The following is a 23,182-nucleotide window of genomic DNA, read 5'->3' as shown; positions in this document are numbered from 1 at the left end:
CTTATTCGTTGAGATGGCAGCAACACAGACTTTGGCCAGTTGAAGGCGATTCCAAGGGAGTTGCCCAGTGATACAGTGGCTTGTAAGCTCCACAGTAGTAGATGCTTGGAGGTGGCAGTTAGGAGCCAGTCGTCTAGATACGGAAACACCTGGAATCCTAGACTTCTCAGGTGAGCAGTCACGACTGCCAAGCACTTGGTGAACACCCTGGGGGCTGTGGTGAGACCAAAGGGCAGCGCGTGGAACTGAAAATGACTGCCTCCTAGGCTGAAGCGCAGATGTCTCCTGGACGCTTGATGTACCATGATATGGTAATAAGCATCCTTGAGATCTATGGAGCACATCCAAACACCCTTCTCCAGCAATGGGAGAATGGTTTGTAGGGTGACCATCCGGAACTTGGACTTTTTGACTGATCGGTTTAGGATGCTGAGGTCCAAAATGGGCCTCAAGTCCCCTGTCTTTTTTGGCACCAAAAAGAATCTTGAGTAAGTCCCTAATCCGATCTGGTCTACGGGGACCAGTTGGATGACTCCTTTTTGCAGCAGCTTTAAAACTTCTGAGGCTGCAGTATCCCGTTGACTGGGTGGCGGGTCCAGGATTTATTTGGACTGAAAGGGGGGGGGTGTGAGAATGGGATGGAGTAACCTCCGGCGATAATTCGAAGCACCCATCGGTCCTGAGTGATACCTTCCCAGGCCTTTAGGTGCTTCGAGAAACGACCCCTGACTGGCTCCGGAGCAGCACAGCCGGGCAATCCCTCAGGGACTATGAAAGGCTGAAGAGCCACGAAAGGACTCGCGGTCTCCAGTGTTGCGAGGGCCTCTGCCGCCTCTGGGACGGCGTCTTCTGGAAGAATTTCCCCCTCCTCTGCCTCTGGAAGGGGAATCCTCCTGCTGAGAGGGGTAAGGCTTGAGATCACGGAACCACATCTTCCCTCCTCTTTAGCCTTGGGATAAGGCCAAAGGGAGTGGAAAATCGTGCCCCTACGGCAGTCAGAGTCTTACCCTCCTGTTCACAGCGGGTTAGTGTGTCCTTTACCTTGGGTCCAAACAGGGAGGACCCATCAAAGGAGCGGCAAAGGAAGACTTGAAGGCCTCCGCGAAATGACACAGGCGGAGCCAGGCTTGTCTCCGTAGAGCAATGCCTGTACCCGCCGCTCTACTTGCCCCTTCGGCCGCATAAGAAATGAGCCTCATGGACGAGTTCGAGATGGACGACATTGTAGCCAGCTGAGAGCCAACCGTCTGGGCCAGCTCCTCAGGCAGGTTACCCAAGAGGGTATCGGATAACTCTTTAATCAGATCCCTCTGAAATCTGGTAAAGTGCGTAAGGTAGTTCAAGGACCTCAATGTAAAGGCCGCTGAACAGAGGGTGCGCTTGCCGTACCGATCCATGCTCCTAGACTCCTTATTAGGAGGATGGATGGACGTCGAAACCTCTGCTACATCTTGCTGGGTAGCAGATGCCACCACCAAAGCATCTACAGCCACACCTTTAGTTAGAAATTCTTTTCAGGGGTGCCGAGAGAACTTATTCGGACAAGCAGGCACCGGTTCCACAGAGTCTGGGTGTTCCCACGCCTTCGACAGATCAAATCAAAGAGCTCATCAAGGGCGGAGACACCCAGGAGGCGGAGGGCTGAGCCCGAAGGCCTTCAGGAACACTGACTCATCAGCAGAGGGAGGTTTGGACTGCCAGCCGCCTCGTTGTTTTAGGGCTTCCAGGATGTCTGCAAAGGAGACATCATCCGAGGACGACTTAGGGGACCCCTCTGCATCATCGAGATCAGTGTCTGATGTCAGAGACTCATCAGGGGAGTCAACGTGCTTCCTCTTGCACGATCTCTTCCTGGGGGGTTCTTCCGAAGAGGCTTCAGTAGGACCTCCAGGAGGGGGAGAAACCCCAGCGGGGGTAACCTGAGGCTCGGGGGCTCCGCTGTCTAAGGACAGGGGGACTGCCAAAGACCCAGTCTCTGTATGCAGGGAAGGCGCCGGGGAACCCGTGGAGGTAGCCAAGGAAGATTTGGCTAACGCACTCCTCATAGCCCTGAAGGCGGGACCACCAGAATCCTGGGAGGGTCCCACCTCCGTGGCCACGACAGTGGACGGCACTCCCGCCGACGCACCAAGAGGGAGACTTGGGACCAGCATCAATCCCAAGCCTCCGGGCAAGGAAGAAGTCCGTGTACTGAACTCCGACCCAAGAGCCGGAGTTGGAGCAAGGGTCGGGCCCGACCCTAAAACCTCCACCGGTTCCAACAGTGCCGGCTCCAACGGTGCCGAAGCTGTTGGAGGAGGAACCACAGTAGAGTGGACCATCGGCTCCGAATGGGCTGGAGCCGAAACTAGCTTTTGGAACACCGGAGACTGGAAGAGTCTAAGGAGCACCCTGTCGATGTCGGAATCAGACATCTTGGATGACCTAGAGGATACCGATCGGGCCTGAACCGATTTCTCCATCGGCCCGAAGGGCTCGGGACCGCTCGAATGGACTCTACCACTATCGGCTCAGAGGGAGATCTCAAGGCAATTTCCCTCGGTGCCGATAAGGACTTCGGCTCAAGGGAAGAGTCTGAGCCGGTAACTTATCGGCTCCAATATCAGTGGAGCCAATGAGGGTGACTCCGCCTCGATGCACCAGTCCTCGGCTCAAACCAGAGGGGTCGAGACTGGAGGCATCGAGGCAGACCGTTCCGCCTCGGCTCAAGTCCGTGGAGCCGATGGAGAAGTCTGCTTAGATTTTTTTGCTGTCGGTTCCAACTGACTGGTCGGAGCCGACGCTTTCTTCTTTTTAGAAGGAGAAGGAGAGGAAGATAAAGCCTCCTCGACGGATGGCTTGATTAACCCCTTGAGGATTAATTTGTTCTTCCTCTCCTGGAGGACTCTATGAGAAAGCGTGGCACACACTACACGACTCTTGTAAGTGCTTGGCACCTAAGCAATAGACGCACGAGGAGTGGTCATCCGTTATGGACATTTTGAAACCACACCTCGTGCATTTCTTAAACCCGGAGGGTTTGTGTTCTTTAGACATAGCCAAACACAGTTGTCTGCAATCAAAAGAAGGGTTACAGCAAGTAAAATATCCCTACTTTAATTTTTTAAAGTTTAAAAATAAAATATATATTTTTTTTTTTTTTTTTAAATAAACAATTACTACAGAAGAAGAGAGATAGAGAGGGTCAAGACCCTCTAACTTAAACGGGTACTTGACCCACACACAAAAAACCAAGGTAGTAGAAAACAACAGGGGAAGGCCCCTCTAAGTTAAACGGGAAACCTTCCCTGACAGGAAAAATACGAAATCCTCTACCAAAACTCTCGTACAACAACAATATAGCAACAATAGCTGTTAAAACAGCTTTTGGGTTTAAAATCAAGCAAATTTCTGACAGGAAAAAGCCTAAATAAATAGTACTTAGCCCAGCCAAGTTGAGACCACGTCTAAGCTTTGTAAGCAGCAAACGAGATCTGGGGGATTAGTGGTGGTGCATCCTGGGATAAAGATAGCTCAGCCAATAAGAGGCCTCGCTCTATAGCATTAGCATGCCGAGTCGGAGCCGAGGGATCGGCTCCGAGCCCATCAGTACAGAATGTAGGCGAGATAGGATCACATAACATCAACTGGTCGGATTGCCTATGACCAGCTGTCCTGTTAAGATAAAAATTAAGCTGCCTGTGAACATCCAAGGAATGCAGCTTGTATTCACCCTTGTTTTGATATTTAGGAAAGAAAACAGGGAGGTTAATGGACTGATTAATGTTTGCTTCTGAAGCTACCTTAGGAAGAAAGGAGGAATTGGTCCTGAGGTATACGCGGTCTGGATGGAAGACCAAGTAAGGAGGCTTCATGGATAATGCTTGAAGATCCAAAACTCTTTTGGCCGAGGTAATGGCTACTAAAAAAGCAGTCTTGAGGGATAAAAATTTAAGATCTACTGTAGTCGCAGGTTCGAAGGGGGGAGCGGTCAAGGCCTGAAGAACTAAAGAAAGATCCCATGGAGGAACCGGTTGCTTGATAGGGGGTCGAAGGAGAAAGGTGCCTTTTAGGAAGATTTTACACAATTTGGCAGACATAAGAGGTCCAGAGTCATGACCAACATGATAATGAGAAATGGCCGCGTGCTGCACTTTGACCTTGGAACTACTGGCACCATCATTAAAAAGAGTAGTTAGGAAGTCTAGCACCAGAGGAAGGGGAACGGTAAAGGGATCTAGACCTTGCCGCTCCGCCCAAATGGAGAATCGTTTCCATTTACTGCGGTAAACTTTCCTGGTAGATGGTTTATGAGCCGCTACCAGGATGGCCTTAACGGGGGACGAGATACCGGGAGTCCTAATTAGGAGTGGAACTGGAGCAGCCAAAGCAGTCAGCTTCAGGTTGTCCAGATTCAGAGTTGGAAGGTTCGATGGATGCGATATCAGATCCGGAATGGGATCTAGAATCCAAGGTGGATTCACCGAGTGAGACCTTAGGTAAGGGAACCAGATCTGTCGAGGCCAGAATGGGGCAATGAGGATCATTCTGCACCCCAACCGAGAGGCTTTCTGAAGAACTTGGAGCATCAGAGGCAAAGGGGGGTAAGCATAAAGAAGACCGGGAGGCCAAGCATGCACCAGAGCGTCTCTTGGGGAATCCCCTGGAGGAGGGATTAGAGCGAAAAAACTGTTGCACTTGGTGTTTGAGGGAGACGCAAAAAGATCGCAACAAGGAGCTCCCCACCGTGCGAAGATACGTTTCGCTACTTGAGCTGAGCATTGAGACACTACTCGTACGGGGAGAGAATGGTGCGACTGAGCTTGTCCGCAAGGATGTTGGACCGACCCGGAATATGCGTTGCGATGAGAAAGCGGTTGGTGGAGATCGCCCATTCCCACACTCTCATGGCTTCTCGACATAAGGGATAAGACCTGGTTCCCCCTTGTTTGTTGATGTACCAGACCACCGACATGTTGTCCGATTGAATCGCAATTGTTCCCAGGGGAAGAAAGGCCTGAAGTGCTCGCAACATAAAGAGCACTGCTCTCATCTCTAGAACATTGATATGCAGGGAGGTCTCTGAGTCGCTCCACGTGCCTTGGACCGTCCTGCCTGCAAAATGCCCCCCCCCCACCCGAGGCGGGAGGCGTCAGTGGTCACCGTGGCGAGAGGGGGAGAAGCACAAAAGGGGCGGCCTCCATGGAGATCCTGTGAGTGGAGCCACCACAACAGGGACCGCTTGCAAGCCTTGCTGATCGCGATGGGATGATGCATAGGTAGAGCAAGGTAAGACCACTGAACTTGAAGTGTCCACTGAAGGACCCGCATGTTGAATCTGGCGAGTGGAAGAAGAGATATTGCTGCCGCCATGGACCCTAGAACCCTCAGGACCAATTCCGCTGGAACAGAGCTGGAGTGGAGGATGGCCCGCACCTGGAGTCGCAGATTCTGAACTCTGTCAGCTGTGAGGAAGGCTCTTAACTCCCTCGTGTCTAATCTGGCACCTATAAAATATAACAACTGAGAAGGGGCCAGGTTGGATTTTTTCTACATTTATCGTGATGCCCAGGCGGGGAGCTAGATGAAGAAAGGAGTCTCGCGCCAATGATAGTAGATGCCTTGTTGGGGCGGTAAGAAGCCAATCGTCCAGGTACGGGAAGACCTGCACCCCCTGAAGCCTCAGGCGGGCCGCAACCACTGCTAATACTTTGGTGAACACCCTGGGGGCTGTGGTGAGACCAAAGGGAAGGACCCTGAACTGGTAGTGACTGGCTCCCAGCCGGAAGCGAAGAAGCCTCCTGGAACGTCTGTCCATTAGTATGTGGTAGTACGCACCCTTGAGGTCTATAGAGCACATCCAGTGATTCTCTCCCAGAAGGGGGAGGATGGATTGCAAGGTGACCATCCGGAACTTCTCTTTGGGAACTGCCAGGTTTAACAGGGACAGGTCTAGGTCTAAAATAGGTCTTAAGTCCCCTGTCTTTTTTGGCACTAAAAAGAACCTTGAGTAGAACCCTGATCCGCTCTGGTCTGGGGGGACGGGCTGGATGGCTCTTTTCCCCAGCAGATGGCCAATTTCTGCCGAAGCGGCCTCCCACTGACCGGGTGGAACGTCGGGGAGGGATTTTAATTTTGGAATGTGATGAAAGGGGATCTTGTATCCTCTGGATATAATGCGGAGGACCCAGCGGTCTGATGTTATGGACTCCCATGCCGCTAGGTGCTCCGAAAAACGTCCCCCCACTGCCTCCAGAGTGGAGCAGTCGGGCAACCCCTCAGGGCTGCTGCGCGGGCCGTTCAGAGAAAGGTTCCCTGGACCAGAAATTCCTGGGAGCCCCTCTGCCCCTGGGGCGGCGTCCTCCCTGTCCTCCTCTGCCACGGAAGGACTGGTTGTCCGAAGCAGGTTGGGATTGCTGCGACTTCTGGAACCACATCTTCTTCTGGCCCTTTTGGTTCCTGGAGTAGGACCTCTGGGGCACAGAGAAGCGGATTCCAATGGCAGACAGCATCTTCCCGCCCTTTTCGCTCTGGGTCAAGGTGTCGCGAACCGTTTTGCCAAAAAGGGCAGAACCATCAAAGGGGGCGTTCGCGAAGGACGCCTTGAAGGGCTCCGTGAAATCGCAATGACGGAGCCAGGCCTGGCGTCTAGTGACTAGGCCTACTCCTGCAGCTCTAGCGGCTCCCTCAGTAGCATGGGACAGCAACCGCATAGAGGTATTTGTCACGGATCGAAGAGTGGCCATACGGGTGGAGTGCAAAAGCTTGTCCTCCTCCGACATGGACTCTGGGGGGGATGCAGCGTATTCTTTAATAATACCAAGTCCAAAAAGTCAAAACTGTTGCATGGAGAAGCAGGACTCTTGAAAAGCAATGTCCATGTATACTCAAAAAGGCTGCCTGTAATGGCACACCATCAACTGTTCTGTAAATTCAAAAGTCAGTTACAAAAAGTCACAACTTGCTATTCAGCACGGTCAGGAACTTCCAATTGCATCAGTTAACTTCACCGAACAATAACTTGTAGACATTCAAATGCACTAATCCAAGCGTTCAGCGAAGTTTAAAGAAAAAGAAAAGTTTATTTAACATCCGGCAAGCGCTTTCAACAAGGTCTTCTTCAGGCCGTTATACAATTTTTCAAAAACTTTCACATACATTTATAGAGGATGTGACATAAAACAATCTGATGTCATATCCTGTGCAATTTAAAAACAGTTAAAAATGAAAACATTCACCTAACCATTTAAACACTGTGACATTTAAACACATAGCACTCTTGGTAGGAATAGCAAATATAGCTACTGTTTATAAAAGCATCAAAACTTTTTTGCATCCCTAAAACTATTACAAATAAAATATGTTAGAACTTTAAAATTATAAAACATTCTACTAACCATTTAAAGGCTATTGAGTTAAAATACCTAACTTTTAGTTAGGTATGACTTCTTACAAGCAGCATTAGCACATCGTTGACAAATGCCATAAACTACACTATTATTGACGATCATCAACAATTACAGTTCTGTGACTGTTCACACTAAAATACCTTGAAAGACTGAATATTCTTCTAAACATTCAGGCATCTTGAAGTAGTATACCTAACATTCCGTTGGGTATAAAAAGTTGGAATATTACCGAGCGCTAAATTCTTGGTACTTATAACACATATAAGACCTACGTGTAGGGGGTTTGGGATGAAAGGGGGAGGGGAATGTGATACTGATGATGGTGTATGAAACAACTGGTGAAAGGTCAGTCATGCCAGACAAGGGGGTGGAATAGAAAGGGTAAAGGGAGTGGGGGGGGGGTGATGGGAAGGGGCAGGAAAGCAAGGGATGGTAAATGATCCATACACAAATAGGATCAGAAACTAGGGAAAGAGGCGAGCACAGTGACAGAGTCATGCTAGAAAGTATTAAGCTAAGTGTTGGAATATGACTGGAAAACTAGATTCAGCGAATAGGTTTACCTTTGAGTATAGGCTTGATTGATATCCTGTCATTTAAGCCGGGGCTCCTATCAGCCCTCAATCTAATGATCCATCTCACCTCACATCCCCTCTTCTATTACCCGGTTTGTTCAAGTCTATTACTTGAAACACAAAGCTATGTTCCTTCGAGGTATTCGAGACGTGTTTGGCCAGTGCATTGGATAAACATAGCATCTTAATTTTATAGACATGCTCCCTAATTCTCTCTAAGTTTTCTATCTGTTTTTCCTAAGTAAAACGCAGGACAATATACGCAGGTGGCCAAATATGTAACATGTTCAGAATCACATGTAGCTGGTGATGTAAATGTGAATTCTTGTTTAGTAGTTGGGTGCGTAAATGCATTGGATTTTTTGATATACCTACATTGGTTACATTTATGACATTTCTTTGTTGTATTAATGTTATCACCACTATGCCCCTTCCCATCATCCCCCCCCCCCTACACACGTAGGTCTTATATGTGTTATAAGTAACAAGAATTTAGCGCTTGGTAATATTACAATTTTTTATACCCAACGGAATGTTAGGTATACTACTTCAAGATGCCTGAATGTTTAGAAGAATATTCAGTCTTTCAAGGTATTTTAGTGTGAACAGTCACAGAACTGTAATTGTTGATGATCGTGCGAATAATAGTGTAGTTTATGGCATTTGTCAACGCATGTGCTAATGCTGCTTGTAAGAAGTCATACCTAACTAAAAGTTAGGTATTTTAACTCAATAGCCTTTAAATGGTTAGTAGAATGTTTTATAATTTTAAAGTTCTAACATATTTTATTTGTAATAGTTTTAGGGATGCAAAAAAGTTTTGATGCTTTTATAAACAGTAGCTATATTTGCTATTCCTACCAAGAGTGCTATGTGTTTAAATGTCAACAGTGTTTAAATGGTTAGGTGAATGTTTTCATTTTTAACTGTTTTTAAATTGCACAGGATATGACATCAGATTGTTTATGTCACATCCTCTATAAATGTATGTGAAAGTTTTTGAAAAATTGTATAACGGCCTGGAGACCTTGTTGAAAGCTTGCGGATGTTAAATAAACTTTTCTTTTCCTTTAAACTTCACTGAACGCTTGGATTAGTGCATTTGAATGTCTACAAGTTATTGTTCGGTGAAGTTAACTGATGCAATTGGAAGTTCCTGACAGTGCTGAATAGCAAGTTGTGACTTTTTGTAACTGACTTTTGAATTTAAAGAACAGTTGATGGTGTGCCATTACAGGCAGCCTTTTTGAGTATACATGGACATTGCTTTTCAAGAGTCCTGCTTCTCCGTGCAACAGTTTTGACTTTTTGGACTTGGTATTACTTATTTTCTTGTGTGCACGGAGCTTGTTGTGAGTGCCATCTTGTCTTTACATTGTGGTTTTATTTATTTTATACCACTCACACGCAGATAAAAATGTTGAAAGTTCTTCTATAGAACTACCTTACAATCCGGAAGTTGTTATGAAATCCCAAACGTGTCCTGCAGTTAACAATAGCAGGTTTGAGAATGCTGTTAAAGGTGAGAAAGTACAGTTTTGTAACCTACCATAAATGTAGATGTCCGAGAGGAATGCATCTGCAGTCTTTACAAATGGGTTGTCCTGTCGTCAGGCAGCCCTTCGGTCGGCCGGATTCCAAAGTCTGGGTCTGGCTTCGGCTGGTGTCGCACTTCACCCGACGTCATTGCGGCAGTCATTCGGGTATAAAGGCATCAGCCGACGCCATTTTCCTCAGTGTTTCTTGCCCCAGATGCCAGGTGCCCTCTTGGATGGCTAAATTTGGATAAATGCCAAGGTTTCCAAAAGGTAGAGAGCAAACACACAAAATAAGCATGTATGTACATGTATACAAACAAATACACCATAATAGATCCCCCCCAAGCTAGCTGAAGATTGGTAAGTACCCTAGGAGTACCTCAGAGGGGAAGGAGGGTGGGTAATCCTGACTGCAGATGCATTCCTCTCGGACATCTACATTTATGGTAGGTACAAAACTGTACTATGTCCTTCAAGGATGCATCTGTAGTCTTTACAAATGGGTAGAATACCATAGCTAAACTAGGGGAGGAGGAAATGAGAATAGATTATGGTGTAGTCAGGATCCCTTGCAAAACAGCAGTGGCAAAACCAGCATGGGATCTAGAGTATAGAGGTAAATTATAATGCTTGGCAAATGTATGCACAGAGGTCCAAGTAGCAGCCTCTATAATGTCCTTGGTAGCCACTCCTCGTAAGAAAGCTGTGGTAGTGGCTGTAGCCCTTGTGGAGTGAGGTCTGATGTTCTCTGGAGTTTTCTTTCCATGGTAGGAGTAACAAAATCTAATGCAATTTCCTATCCATTTGGAGATTGTCTGTTTAGAAATTGGTTTTCCTTCCTTTCCTGTTGCATATGCTACCAGAAGCTGGTCAGTTTTTCTATTGTTTTTTTGTCCTGTCCAGGTAGTAGCGTAATTGTCTGTGTACATCCAAGGTATGTAAGAGTTTTCACCCTGTTCTGTGGATTGGGGAAGAATGTAGGAAGGTGGATAGCCTGATTTAAAGAGACTCTGGACACCACCTTAGGCATAAATGTAGGATTTGTTCTCATGGACACTATCTTGATGGAAGATCAGGAAGGGTTGTACTGCCATTAATGCCTGTAATTCAGAGACCCTTCTTGCTGAAGTTATTGCCAGCAGGAAAGCAGTCTTCCAGGATAAGTATTGCAATTCTGCTGTAGCTGCTGGTTCGAAAGGAGGTAGAGTCAGTTTTCCAGTACAAAGTTCAAGTCCCATGCTGGCAATGGAGGCTTCCTGGGAGGTTTTACATTTTAATTCCCCTCAGAAACTGTCTGAGCAGAGGATGCGAGAAGACAGGAGGATCCAAGCTGTATTCTGCTGAAATAGCTGATGCATGTATCTTGATGGAGGAATAGGACAGGCCTGTATGGAAGAGCTCCGCCAAGTACTCCAGGATGTTGGCTATGTTCACCAGTGTCACATCTTGCCCCTTTGCAGTACTCCAGATGAGATATCTTTTCCATTTTGCTGCATAATTCTTTCTTGTTGAAGGTCTACGAGCCTCCAGGATTATGTCTTTAACCCTTTGGGATAAATTTGGGTTAATTGCTGTTATGTAATGTTCCAGGCAGTTAGCTGCAGAGTTTTTAGGTTTGGATGCAGGATGCTGTAGTTGTTCCGTATCAGCAGTAATGGGATCAGGGGCAGTGTCCATATTTGTTCCCGGGACATGCTCCTTAGCAGTGGATACCAATGTTGTCTTGGCCAGTCTGGGGCTATCAGAATGATCCTCTGACGTTCCTCTTTGATCTTGAGAAGCACCTTGTGCATCAAAGGAAGAGGTGGGAATGCGTATGCTATGCTGTCAGGCTTTTCCAACTGAAGGATAGGGAGTCCACCTTCCAAGCCAGTGGGTGGCAAGTCCTTGTGCAGAATTTCTTCAACTGGTGATTGAATGGGGATGCAAACAAGTCTATTTGTGGTAATCCCCATTTTCTTGTGATGGTTCTGAAGATGTCCGGATGCAGCATCCATTCGTGGGCATCTGTTGTAGTTCTGCTTAACATGTCTGCTAGAATGTTTTCCTTCCCTGGTACATAAATTGCCTGTAACTGAATGTTGTAGCTCAGAGCCACATCCCATAGGTCCAATGCCAGCCGGCATAGAGGGTATGAGTGTGTGCCTCCCTGTTTGTTGATGTACCACATAACTGTGGTGTTGTCTGTCCTTATCATCAACTGGCCTTCTTGGAGAAAAGGTCTGAATGCCTGGATTGCCAATTTTACTGCCATCATTTCTTTTAGATTTATGTGCAGATGCAGCTGGTCTTGAGTCCATAGGCCTTGAATGCACTTGCCCATCATGTGTGCCCCCAACCGAGGTCTGAGGCATCTGTCGTGATGGTTTGTCCTGGTTGACTTTTGCAGAAGGGCAGTCCTGTGTTTGATTGACAGGCCTGAGCCCACCATAAGAACTCTTGCTTTAGGCATGGGATCATTGGAATTTTGGTTTCTAGGCTGTGCTTGTGCTGAGACCACAAATTCTTTAGGTACCACTGTAGCTTTCTCATATGCAGCCTGGCATGAGGGACCAGTATTATGCAGGATGCCATGAAGCCTAGAGCTTGTAGCACTTTTCTTGCAGTTAGATGGCTCTGCTTTGTTAATGCCAAGAAGTAGAGAGGAAGTTGCTCTTTCTTTTCTGCAGTTAGAAATGCCATTTGTTTTGATGTGTCCAGTTCTGCACCCAGAAAGGTTATTCTTTGGGATGGAATCAGCCTTGACTTTGTGTATTGACTGTATATCCCAGGGCTTGCAGCAGGTAGATGACTCTTTGTAAGTCTTCTGTTAGTTTGTTTTTGTTGTCCGCTTGTATCAGGCAGTCGTCCAGGTAGGGATAGATTTGAATTCCCTGAAGTCTGCAATGAGCGATTACTGATGCCAGGCATTTCGTGAACACTCTGGGCGCAGTAGATAAGCCAAAGGGCAATGCTGAGAATTGATAATGCTCTGATCCTGCAAGAAATCTGAGGTATCTTCTGCAAATTGGTCTTATGGGGACGTGCAGGTATGCCTCCTTGAGATCTAGAGTTACCAGCCAAGACTCCTTGCCCAGCATGGGAAGAAGCTGCTGTAGGGTCAGCATTTTGAATTTTTGAACAATGAGGTAATGTATTTAAAGCGGACAGGTCTATAATAGGCCTCCATTTGTTTTCTTTTCTTGGTACCAGGAAGAGCCTGGAGTAAAATCCCTTCCCTTGCTCCATAAATGGTACCTTTTCCACAGCTCTCATTCTTAATAATTGAGATATTTGTTTTAGAGCTTCTGCCCTTTGAGAAGGTGGTAGGTTTGGCATTCCTCTCTTTCCTGGTAGTGTATGGAAATGGAACCTGTAACCTTTGTCTATAGTCTGCAAAATCCATTTTTCTCTTGTAATGCAGTGCCAGTTTCTTGAAAATAATGTTAGCTTTCCGCCTAAGGGCGCTTCTAATTGTTCCCTGGTAGGCGGTGCCACCGCCAAGTCACTGTGATTGAGTTGTTGTAGTGGTGGTGGCTGTATCCGTGCCTCGTTGGTTGTTACCCTGCCACTGGCGACCCCTGTAGGCACCCCTGGATTGGTTTCTGCCTCTAGAGCGCCTATTCCTGCCTCTTTGTGCCTTAGAGGAGTCTGGAAAGGACCAATTTTGGAGGGCCAGTTCCTGCTAAACCTTGGAGGTTGAACTTGTAAGAAATCTTTTACTGTTTGCACAGATTTTGCTTTCTCTTCCATCTTTTTTGTACCTGCTGTGCGGGGCACCAAATAAATTGACCTTGTCCATAGGTGCATTCAAAAGCTTAGATTTGACATGGTCTGGTAATGCCTGTTCTTTCAACCATGCATGCCTTCTGATAACTGTGCCAGTCATGGCTGATCTAAAGGAAGCCTCCAGTGCATCATAGCCACATTTTAAAGAATGGTTACTAACCTGCTGTATGTTATGTAACATTTCTTGAACATACTTTTATCTAAAGATTCTTCAGAGGACAGCTTTTAGTCAACTGGTCAAGCATAAACTCTTGATATTGAATCATATGAAATTGGCAGTTCAAAGCTCTAGCTGACAAAGTAGCAGAGGTGTAAACCTTTTTACCCCATCTCTAAGGACCTGGATTCCCTTTCAGAGGGAGGGTTTTAGAAGAAGTAGCTGCTACAGCTTTAGGGCCCTGGGAGGTTGTCTCTGGATCTGCAAAGGAGCCTTATATAAGTGGTGATGCGTGTCCGGGACCCTGTAGTACCTATCGGGCTTAGCAGGAGCCGGAGGTAAAGTATCAGGAGCAGTGCAAGCATCATTAAATGCATCATCAACAACAGGTAGAACTGGAGGTATAGCTAAAGGCCTATGCTGTGGCAAATGTAGAAAGGTCCTAAGCCTTTTTCTAGAGTCTGAGAAATCTTGGCCCTGCCACTGAAATTGTTCCCTCATAGCATGCAAGGTTTCCCCAAAGGAAAATTCCTCAGGAGGAGAGGCTGAAGGGATGGACTCCTCAGCATCAGAGTCTTCGTAAGGAGAATAAGAAGCCTCAGGAGGGTCTGTATGTTCTGAGTCATCAGAGGAATCATCTGTGGCTTTTGGCTCAGGGGGCTCTGCTCTAGGCCTCTTTTCTGGAGGAGGGAGAGAGGCTCTGGATGAGGCTGGGCTCCACGAATTAAAGTGATGAGATCCTCTGCTAAAGAAAGCATATGGGAGCTGGTGCTGGGCCTGTGAGAGGGGGGCTTGGCAGGCACAGGTTTAGATGCTTTGGCTGCTTTAGCCCTGGCAAAGGCCTTAATAGACATAGCTGGAGGAGGCCTAGCAGCTCCACGTGCAGGGGTAGAAATATCTAGGGGAATGGTGTCTGATAAATCCTGTGAAATCGCAACAGAAGGTTGGATTTCAGAAGCCATTTCTACCAGGTTAGAAGAGGCCTCGGTAGAAGGCAAGTTATCGGCTGAAGAAAGAACCGCTTGCTCGGTTTCGGCAGAAACCGAGACACTTGTGGTTTGCTTAACCGCGGTTTCGCCGAAACCGCGACCGCGAGTGTCGGTCCTTTTCTTTGCGTTTTTGGTTATTTGCGTAGTCGGAGGATCCGACGGTATAATGTAGGCAAAATCGAGCCGAAAATCTGTTCAGCAAAGTCCAAGCGACGCCTAAGCGTCCGCCGTTAAAAGAAGCACAGGCTAGACAAGCTGTTACGCCGTGGTCTGGGCCTAAACAATGTATGCAATAGAGTGGAAATCCTTATGAGGTATTTGTTTCCCACAAGATAAACAGTTATTAACTTTCTCTGACATCGGCTGAGGCAAGAAAGAGTCCCCAATGGGGTACTTAGCTTTATAGAAGTCTTCGAAGTAGTATTCGGTAGTAGTAATCTCTGGATCTGACCGACCGGCACTTGCGAACAGCTTCTGCTTCGGGCGCCACGCGGCAAGAAAGACTGAGGAAAATGGCGTCGGCTGATGCCTTTATACCCGAATGACTGCCGCAATGACGTCGGGTGAAGTGCGACACCAGCCGAAGCCAGACCCAGACTTTGGAATCTGGCCGACCGAAGGGCTGCCTGACGACAGGACAACCCATTTGTAAAGACTGCAGATGCATCCTTGAAGGACATCAATCCATTACTTAATTACAATTTTTCTATTGGTAATGATGAAAATGAAAACATACTACATGATTATCAAGGGCTTGATATAATGTTACAAGAGATGGAAAGTGATTTTATGAGGTTAAAACGTCTCCAATTACAGAGACAACATTTTGAAGCCTGTATAGCACGTAAAATTGTTCCCAGGGGGTTGAGGGTTTTGAAAATGCCCACTACTGGAACAGTATACACAGATTTATTATATTCATGGCAACAGATTAATTTAGAAACTAGCTATAAATATATGGAACTGTTGAATACGTATTTTTTGCCCATTGAAAATGCCCTGAGAGATAAAATTAAAGAACAACAAGTGAGTTTACATACATTGTATCCAAAACAAATATTAGACACTAGACTAGACGGGATGTTAGATGGTGTGTTCATATTTGAGAAAAAGTTACTACAACAAAAAAGAGATAAAATTAGGAGGGACACTAACGATTTCAAAAGGGGCAATGTCTTCACCTGGCCTAGAGTGGAGACTTCACTCACAGGGCCAAAGGATGGTAGAGAACAGATGCAAGATAAACTGCACAATACCAGTAGTTACAAGAAAGATGTATTAACAGATATACGGAGTGAAGGAGACCTGAATGTATCAGATATACATAGTAGCAATAGTATAGCTAAAAGAAAAGAAGGTGAACAAGGTCGCATGAAAAACAAAACTATAGTAACATCAGCTTTAATACACCATGATAATAGAAACAATAGTAGTGCATCACCAGTGAGCAATGTACATGATATCTCTGTATTTGAGGAAGCAAATAGACGAACAGATATATGTGAACATATAGAGGAGGGCACTGATAGTACAAGTGGCGATAATATGAATAATAGTCTGACCCCGTGCACCATCACTAATGGGACTCCCAGTAAGAGTAATTGCCCACCCCACCCTTTCCCTATTGCCAGTCAATGGAGAGGAGGGGCGAGAGGACGTTCCATAAGCAGGGGGAGACAGAGAAAGAGGCCAGCAGAACCAACTCAAACTGGACCTACATTAAAGAAGATCTGGCAATGGAACAAAAATCCCTAGTGTGGAATATATCCACCAGGAAATTGACTGAAGAAGAGCAGTTTGTCTTAGAAAAAGGACTAACTTTTATTCCATCGACCAGAAGCGACATTACTGATAGTGTTATTGACTTGAAACTACTTATTCGTAATTTGCAAATTAAATTAAATTTTTATAATTCTTTGGAAACACAACATCCATTCAGAAAACCTAGTACCTATGTTCCTAATTACCATCCCCTCATAGAAGCTTATTCCCAACTTGTTGAACAAGACTTACATAAGAATGATTATGCTAATAGAAGTAAGAGATGGGCTGGTAACTTAAAACCAACCCAAAGAAAAGCACTTACAAGCTTAAAGAATGATAGGACAATCATGATAAGGCCTGCTGATAAGGGTGGTCCAGTCGTTGTGATGGACATGGATTTCTACAAACAACGGATGACCTCAATGTTAGATGACAATAGCTTCTACCAAAAGATTAATACTAATACAGTTGATAGGATTATATCTAATGTGTACAACAGTTTAGATGCTATGTTGAAGGAAGGTAAAATTAATGAGGAATTATTTAAATACTTTATAGTTGAACATCCTACTATACCTATCATTCAAGGTATCCCTAAGATACACAAAGATGGTGAATGTCCACCAATGAGACCCATTGTTGCAGGTAAAGGGTGGATTACCGAGCCCATATCTCTATACTTGGAATCTTTGTTAAGGCCTATAGTTAACAAGTATGAGCATATATTAAGGGATATGAAACAGTTTTTAATTAAACTATATGAGGAAATGGTGGAAACCCAAAATAAGCATGACATACATGATAGATTGCTAGTAACATTTGATGTCCAGTCACTCTTTACAGTGATACCAAATCATGATGGACTCAGGAGGCTTAATAGACGGTTAGTGAAGGAAGGTACTTACTCTGAAGGTAGAATTGAGGTGATTTGTAACCTAATGGAAATAGTATTAATGAATAACATCTTCATTTTTAATGGTCAAATTTATATACAAAAGGATGGCGTAGCTATGGGCACTTCTTGTGCCAATAGCTACACCAACTTAGTTATGGCCGATTGGGAGGATGAATCACTTTTTCAGTTTGATAAATTTAGGAAATATGCCCTCTGTTACACCAGATTTGTTGATGACCTCTTTCTGATTTGGGGTGGTACAGAGGAGGAATTAAATATTTTGGAAATTAAAATGAACACGGCTACAAAATTTCTAAAATTCTCTATGACTAAATCAAAAAAAGTTATACCCTACCTAGATGTGTACATAGAAAAGCTTCCTGATGGTTCCCTGAATACAGGGGTGTACAGGAAACAATGCTATAGAAACACCATACTTCATCGCAGCAGTATGCATCCAAGCCATATATTTAGTAATATTATGAGGAGCCAAGTGATGAGAGCATCTAGGTTGAACTCTAACTATCCAGGATTTCTGGGTGAGTTAGACGACTTACGGACTAAATTTTTGGAGAGGTCGTATGCAGAGGATGAAATTGAAGAAAACTTTAGAGGGATAGACAGTCTAAGGGAAGGTAGAGCACATCCATACTTTGCTGTGCAACATGCTGACACATTGAGCCCTGGACATTTCCCCGATAATAGTAATCAGTGTGTTCGGATGCCCATACATTTTACTCAGGATGTAAATAGCATTAAGTACATTTATAAGAAACACTGGGATATCCTTTTAACAGATGCAACCATTTCTAAGATGTTAGGTGATACCCCTAAATTTACAAATAAAAATAAAATGAACCTTCATAAGATGTTGTGTGGCCCAAATAGGATAGATAGAGCAGGACCTAGTGGTGATAACATGAATACAACAAAGAAATGTCATAAATGTAACCAATGTAGGTATATCAAAGAATCCAATGCATTTACGCACCCAACTACTAAACAAGAATTCACATTTACATCACCAGCTACATGTGATTCTGAACATGTTATATATTTGGCCAACTGCGTATATTGTCCTGCGTTTTAAGTAGGAAAACAGATAGAAAACTTAAAGAGAGAATTAGGGAGTATGTCTATAAAATTAAGATGCTATGTTTATCCAATGCACTGGCCAAACACATCTCGAATACCTCGAAGGAACATAGCTTTGTGTTTCAAGTAATAGACTTGAACAAACCGGGTAATAGAAGAGGGGATGTGTATAATAAAACAGAACAGACAAAGGTGAGATGGATCATTAGATTGAGGGCTGATAGGAGCCCCAGCTTAAATGACAGGATATCAATCAAGCCTATACTCAAAGGTAAACCTATTCGCTGAATCTAGTTTTCCAGTCATATTCCAACACTTAGCTTAATACTTTCTAACATGACTCTGTCACTGTGCTCGCCTCTTTCCCTAGTTTCTGATCCTATTTGTGTATGGATCATTTACCATCTCTTGCTTTCCTGCCCCTTCCCATCATCCCCTTTTTTCCCCCCACTCCCTTTACCCTTTCTATTCCACCCCCTTGTCTGGCATGACTGACCTTTCACCAGTTGTTTCATACACTATCATCAGTATCACATTCCCCTTCCCTCCCCTCTTTCATCCCAACCCCCTACACACGTAGGTCTTATATGTGTTATAAGTAACAAGAATTTAGCGCTTGGTAATATTACAATTTTTATACCCAACGGAATGTTAGGTATACTACTTCAAGATGCCTGAATGTTTAGAAGAATATTCAGTCTTTCAAGGTATTTTAGTGTGAACAGTCACAGAACTGTAATTGTTGATGATCGTGTGAATAATAGTGTAGTTTATGGCATTTGTCAACGCATGTGCTAATGCTGCTTGTAAGAAGTCATACCTAACTAAAAGTTAGGTATTTTAACTCAATAGCCTTTAAATGGTTAGTAGAATGTTTTATAATTTTAAAGTTCTAACATATTTTATTTGTAATAGTTTTAGGGATGCAAAAAAGTTTTGATGCTTTTATAAACAGTAGCTATATTTGCTATTCCTACCAAGAGTGCTATGTGTTTAAATGTCACAGTGTTTAAATGGTTAGGTGAATGTTTTCATTTTTAACTGTTTTCAATTGCACAGGATATGACATCAGATTGTTTATGTCACATCCTCTATAAATGTATGTGAAAGTTTTTGAAAAATTGTATAACGGCCTGAAGAAGACCTTGTTGAAAGCGCTTGCCGGATGTTAAATAAACTTTTCTTTTCGCTTGGATTAGTGCATTTGAATGTCTGCAAGTTATTGTTCGGTGAAGTTAACTGATGCAATTGGAAGTTCCTGACAGTGCTGAATAGCAAGTTGTGACTTTTTGTAACTGACTTTTGAATTTAAAGAACAGTTGATGGTGTGCCATTACAGGCAGCCTTTTTGAGTATACATGGACATTGCTTTTCAAGAGTCCTGCTTCTCCGTGCAACAGTTTTGACTTTTTGGACTTGGTATTATTTATTTTCTTGTGTGCACGGAGCTTGTTGTGAGTGCTATCTTGTCTTTACATTGTATTCTTTAATAAGATCGCGCTGCATTCTGGTAACATGTGCCAAGTAGTTGAGCGGTCTCACTGAGAAGGTCGCAGAACTAAACATTCGCTTCCCCAAGCGGTCCATCATCCGAGACTCCTTGCTCGGAGGATGGACTGAAGGACTCTCCTGTGCGAGTTCCTTCTTGGTGGCTGCTGCCGTCAACATGGCATCTACCGGAGGCCCCTTACTCCAATGGGCACGGTCTGCAGGGGGGCTAAGGATTCTGTCTGGCCTTTTGGGGATTGGCTCCACGGTGTCCGGTTCCTTCCACGCCCTGGTGGTAATAAGGTCCACCAGGGGGTCGGCAGGAGGGACACCCAAGAGGTAGAAGGGCCCGCCGAATGCCTCCAAGAACGGACTCGTCCGAGGAAGACTTGGGGGCAGACGACCCTCCCCTTATGCGAAGCATTTCCATGATGTCTCCAAAGGAGACATCCTCGGGGGGTGATCTTGGGGAGCCTTCCCCTTCCTCCAAATCCGTGTCTTCAGTTAAAGACTCGGGGGAGTCTATGTGCCTCCTTTTACACGTATGCTTGCGAGGGCTTCCTCGGGGCTGTCCGAGAAGCCCTCGCAAGCAGTGTCTTGTTCCAAAGGAACAGCTTGGGGCACTGAAGCGGGCTGTCCCAGTGGCCGGATGGCGGAAGCCTGGCCCAGTGCAGATGGAGCGCGGGACGGAGCCGAAGCAAGTGCCGGGGGTCCGGAAGCCCTCAACAGAGCCCTCTCCACTACATCAAAAGCCGAGGGGGAGCCAGCCCCGACCAAAGGATCCGAAAGTCGGCTCCCCCTCGGATCCGAAGAGTGGATCGGAGCCGGCCCCGAGACACTCGGATCCGAGGGACCAGTGCGCTCCGACACAGAAGGCACAGAAGGTACACTGAGTCCCCCGGATCCGAAGCTCGGAGCCAGGCTCCGAGAGGTCGGATCCGAAGTACCTAGTACTATCGGTGCCGACCCACCCCGGCTCCGAAGCTGCCCGGCTCCGAACACTCCAAACCCAGGTAGCGGGTCGGAGAAGGAGCTATAGGCTTGAAAAAAGGGGTCGAGCCCCCCCCCCCAGAGGGGGGGGGAGGCAGGAGCACTCCCATCTGCATCTGGGCCTGGATGAACCTTCTCATCATCCGGTCCAGATCGGCGTTGGAAAGGCTATACGTGGATCTCGAAGAGGCTACCGAGGTAGGCCTTGAATGCCTCCTCAATAGCCTCGACGGAGATCAGGTCTCCTCCTCCTCAGGCCCCGGTGAAAAGCAGACTGGAGCCGGGGGGGGGGAGCCAGCAGCCAAGGAGGCCGGAGGAGAAGCCCGCTTAGCTGGCGGGGCCGAAACGGAGGTCTCGGCCCGCCACTTGTGGTGCTTCTCTCTCTCCGGTCCTTTTTTCTTGCCTCTTTCTCCTCCAACCTAGCAGCGGGAGGTTGAGCCCCAGGTGGAGGAGGGGGAGCAGGCGAGGAGGGAACCGTGGCCACGGTACCCACCACAGGAGCGGGAGCCGAAGCAGAGTCCGAGGGTAGAAGTCCCGCCAGGACCAGCTTCGACCTCCGCTCCTTCAATGCCCTGGGGTTGAACCTTGCACAAATGGAACAACCAGAAGTGAGGTGTTCAACCCCAAGGCATCGAATGCACTGAGTGTGGCCATCAGCAGGGGAAAGCTTATGGCCACACTCGGAGCACTTGGAAAATATTGCCGTAGGGGCTTCTGACATAATAAAGTCTTTTTTTTTTTTTTTTTTTTTTACCAAAAAACAAAAGACAGAAACTAGTGTTACACAAGCACACAAACAAGGCCCCAAACAATACAACAATACACACACACAGAAACTCCAACCAGCGAGGGGAGGGGATAAACTTAAAGTTTAAAAATTAAAAATTTTAAACTGAAACTATCAAAAGATAAAGGGGAACCTAACACAATCACTCAAAACTCACAACAAATTAAGAAAATAAAGCTTTCTTTAGGTTTAAATAACACTTAGCTGAAGAGCTCAAGATCCAAGACCTGGTTACCAGCGCGGCAAACTAGATCTGAGGTCATGTAGGGAGAGCAGGGCATTATGGGTGAGGGGAGGAGCTAAGAGCTGGGATCCATAGCTGAATAATCACGCTGGTTCGGATCCGATATCGGATCCATAACCCACAGGTTGCAGACAAATGAATCTCCTACTTCAGATGGTTACAGTTAACTGCCTGTCAGGTGCCAGGATCCGCCACATAACAATAGCACTCAGGTCACTCCAGAACAAGTACAAATACAACTCTGTCATTGTCCATGTTGGTGTAAATGACCAGAGACATACCTCCCTGGACTACATGAAAAGAGACATGGAAGAGCTCTCTGATCATGTAGCCCAGGTCGGTATGCCCCTGACCCCGAGTAGCATCCTGCCCTCACCAAGAATGATGCCACAGTATAAAGAAAAAATTATCAATTTCAACAATTGGCTAAGTTTCTGGTGTCATTCAAAGGGGATCCAGTATCTGTCTGCCTGGGATGACATGCTCGACAAGCCACGTTGCTTTGTAAGAGATGGCTTACACCTGTCACCCTTAGGCTTTCGAATACTGGCCAAGGCTCTTGCCGCCCCCATAATGCCTTTTTTAGGCAAGGCTCAAAAGACAAACCCACCACCATAAATAGCACAAGTAACCAAAAACTGAGGGTAATGCTACTCAATGCCAGAAGTCTAAACCTCAAAATGCATGCAATCGAGGCACTGCTCAGTATGGAGAACATCGACATCTGTGCAGTAACAGAAACCTGGTTTAAGGCTCCTGAGAGCACCCCAGCACTACTAGGCTATAACTCATACCATACCTTTCGGCCACAGAACCAGGACCAAAACACAAAAGGCGGGGGTGTATCCATATTCATCAAGGACACCCACACCTCCAGGTTAGTGGCAAAGCACAATGCATCAGAGATCATCCACGTGCAACTATCAATGGGCAAAACTGCAATCCAAATTGTAGCTTGCTACAGATCACCCACCATGGCCCAGGACCCCCATTCCGCATTTCTGGAGACACTGGGAAATATGAAGGTCCTACCAAACACCTTAATACTGGGTGATTTCAATTACTCAAACTGGGAGAACTACTCAAGTACTAACTCCCTTGCCCAACGCTTCCTAGAATTTAAAAACTTGAATTCCTTGGATCAACTGGTCAACACTCCCACCAGAGAGAACAACATACTGGACCTGGTCATCACCAACATGGGCAACCAGTGTTCCACACCGGAGGTCAACCCCTTGTTGGTTAAATCAGGCCATAGACTAATCACTCTGGATATCCACATTCCACCCCTAATCAAGGAAACCACCATGAAAAACTTTTCAAAAGCAAACTTCACGTTACTTAAGACCAAGAGGGAAAGGTTCACAGCCCCCATGCTAAAGGACAATGCTTTCCAAGCTGCTGAAACCTTTACAAAGGCACTCTATGAGCATCTGCAGGAATGCATGGATCATGCTATCTCAAGTAAAACCAAGACTCACTCCTCCAAGAAAAGGAAACCATT

This window comes from Protopterus annectens, chromosome 8.part0 (assembly GCF_019279795.1).
Source record: "Protopterus annectens isolate FY-2018-M chromosome 8.part0, PAN1.0, whole genome shotgun sequence".
Taxonomy (NCBI): Eukaryota; Metazoa; Chordata; order Ceratodontiformes; family Protopteridae; genus Protopterus; species Protopterus annectens.
Note: the sequence above shows the minus strand (reverse complement) of the source record.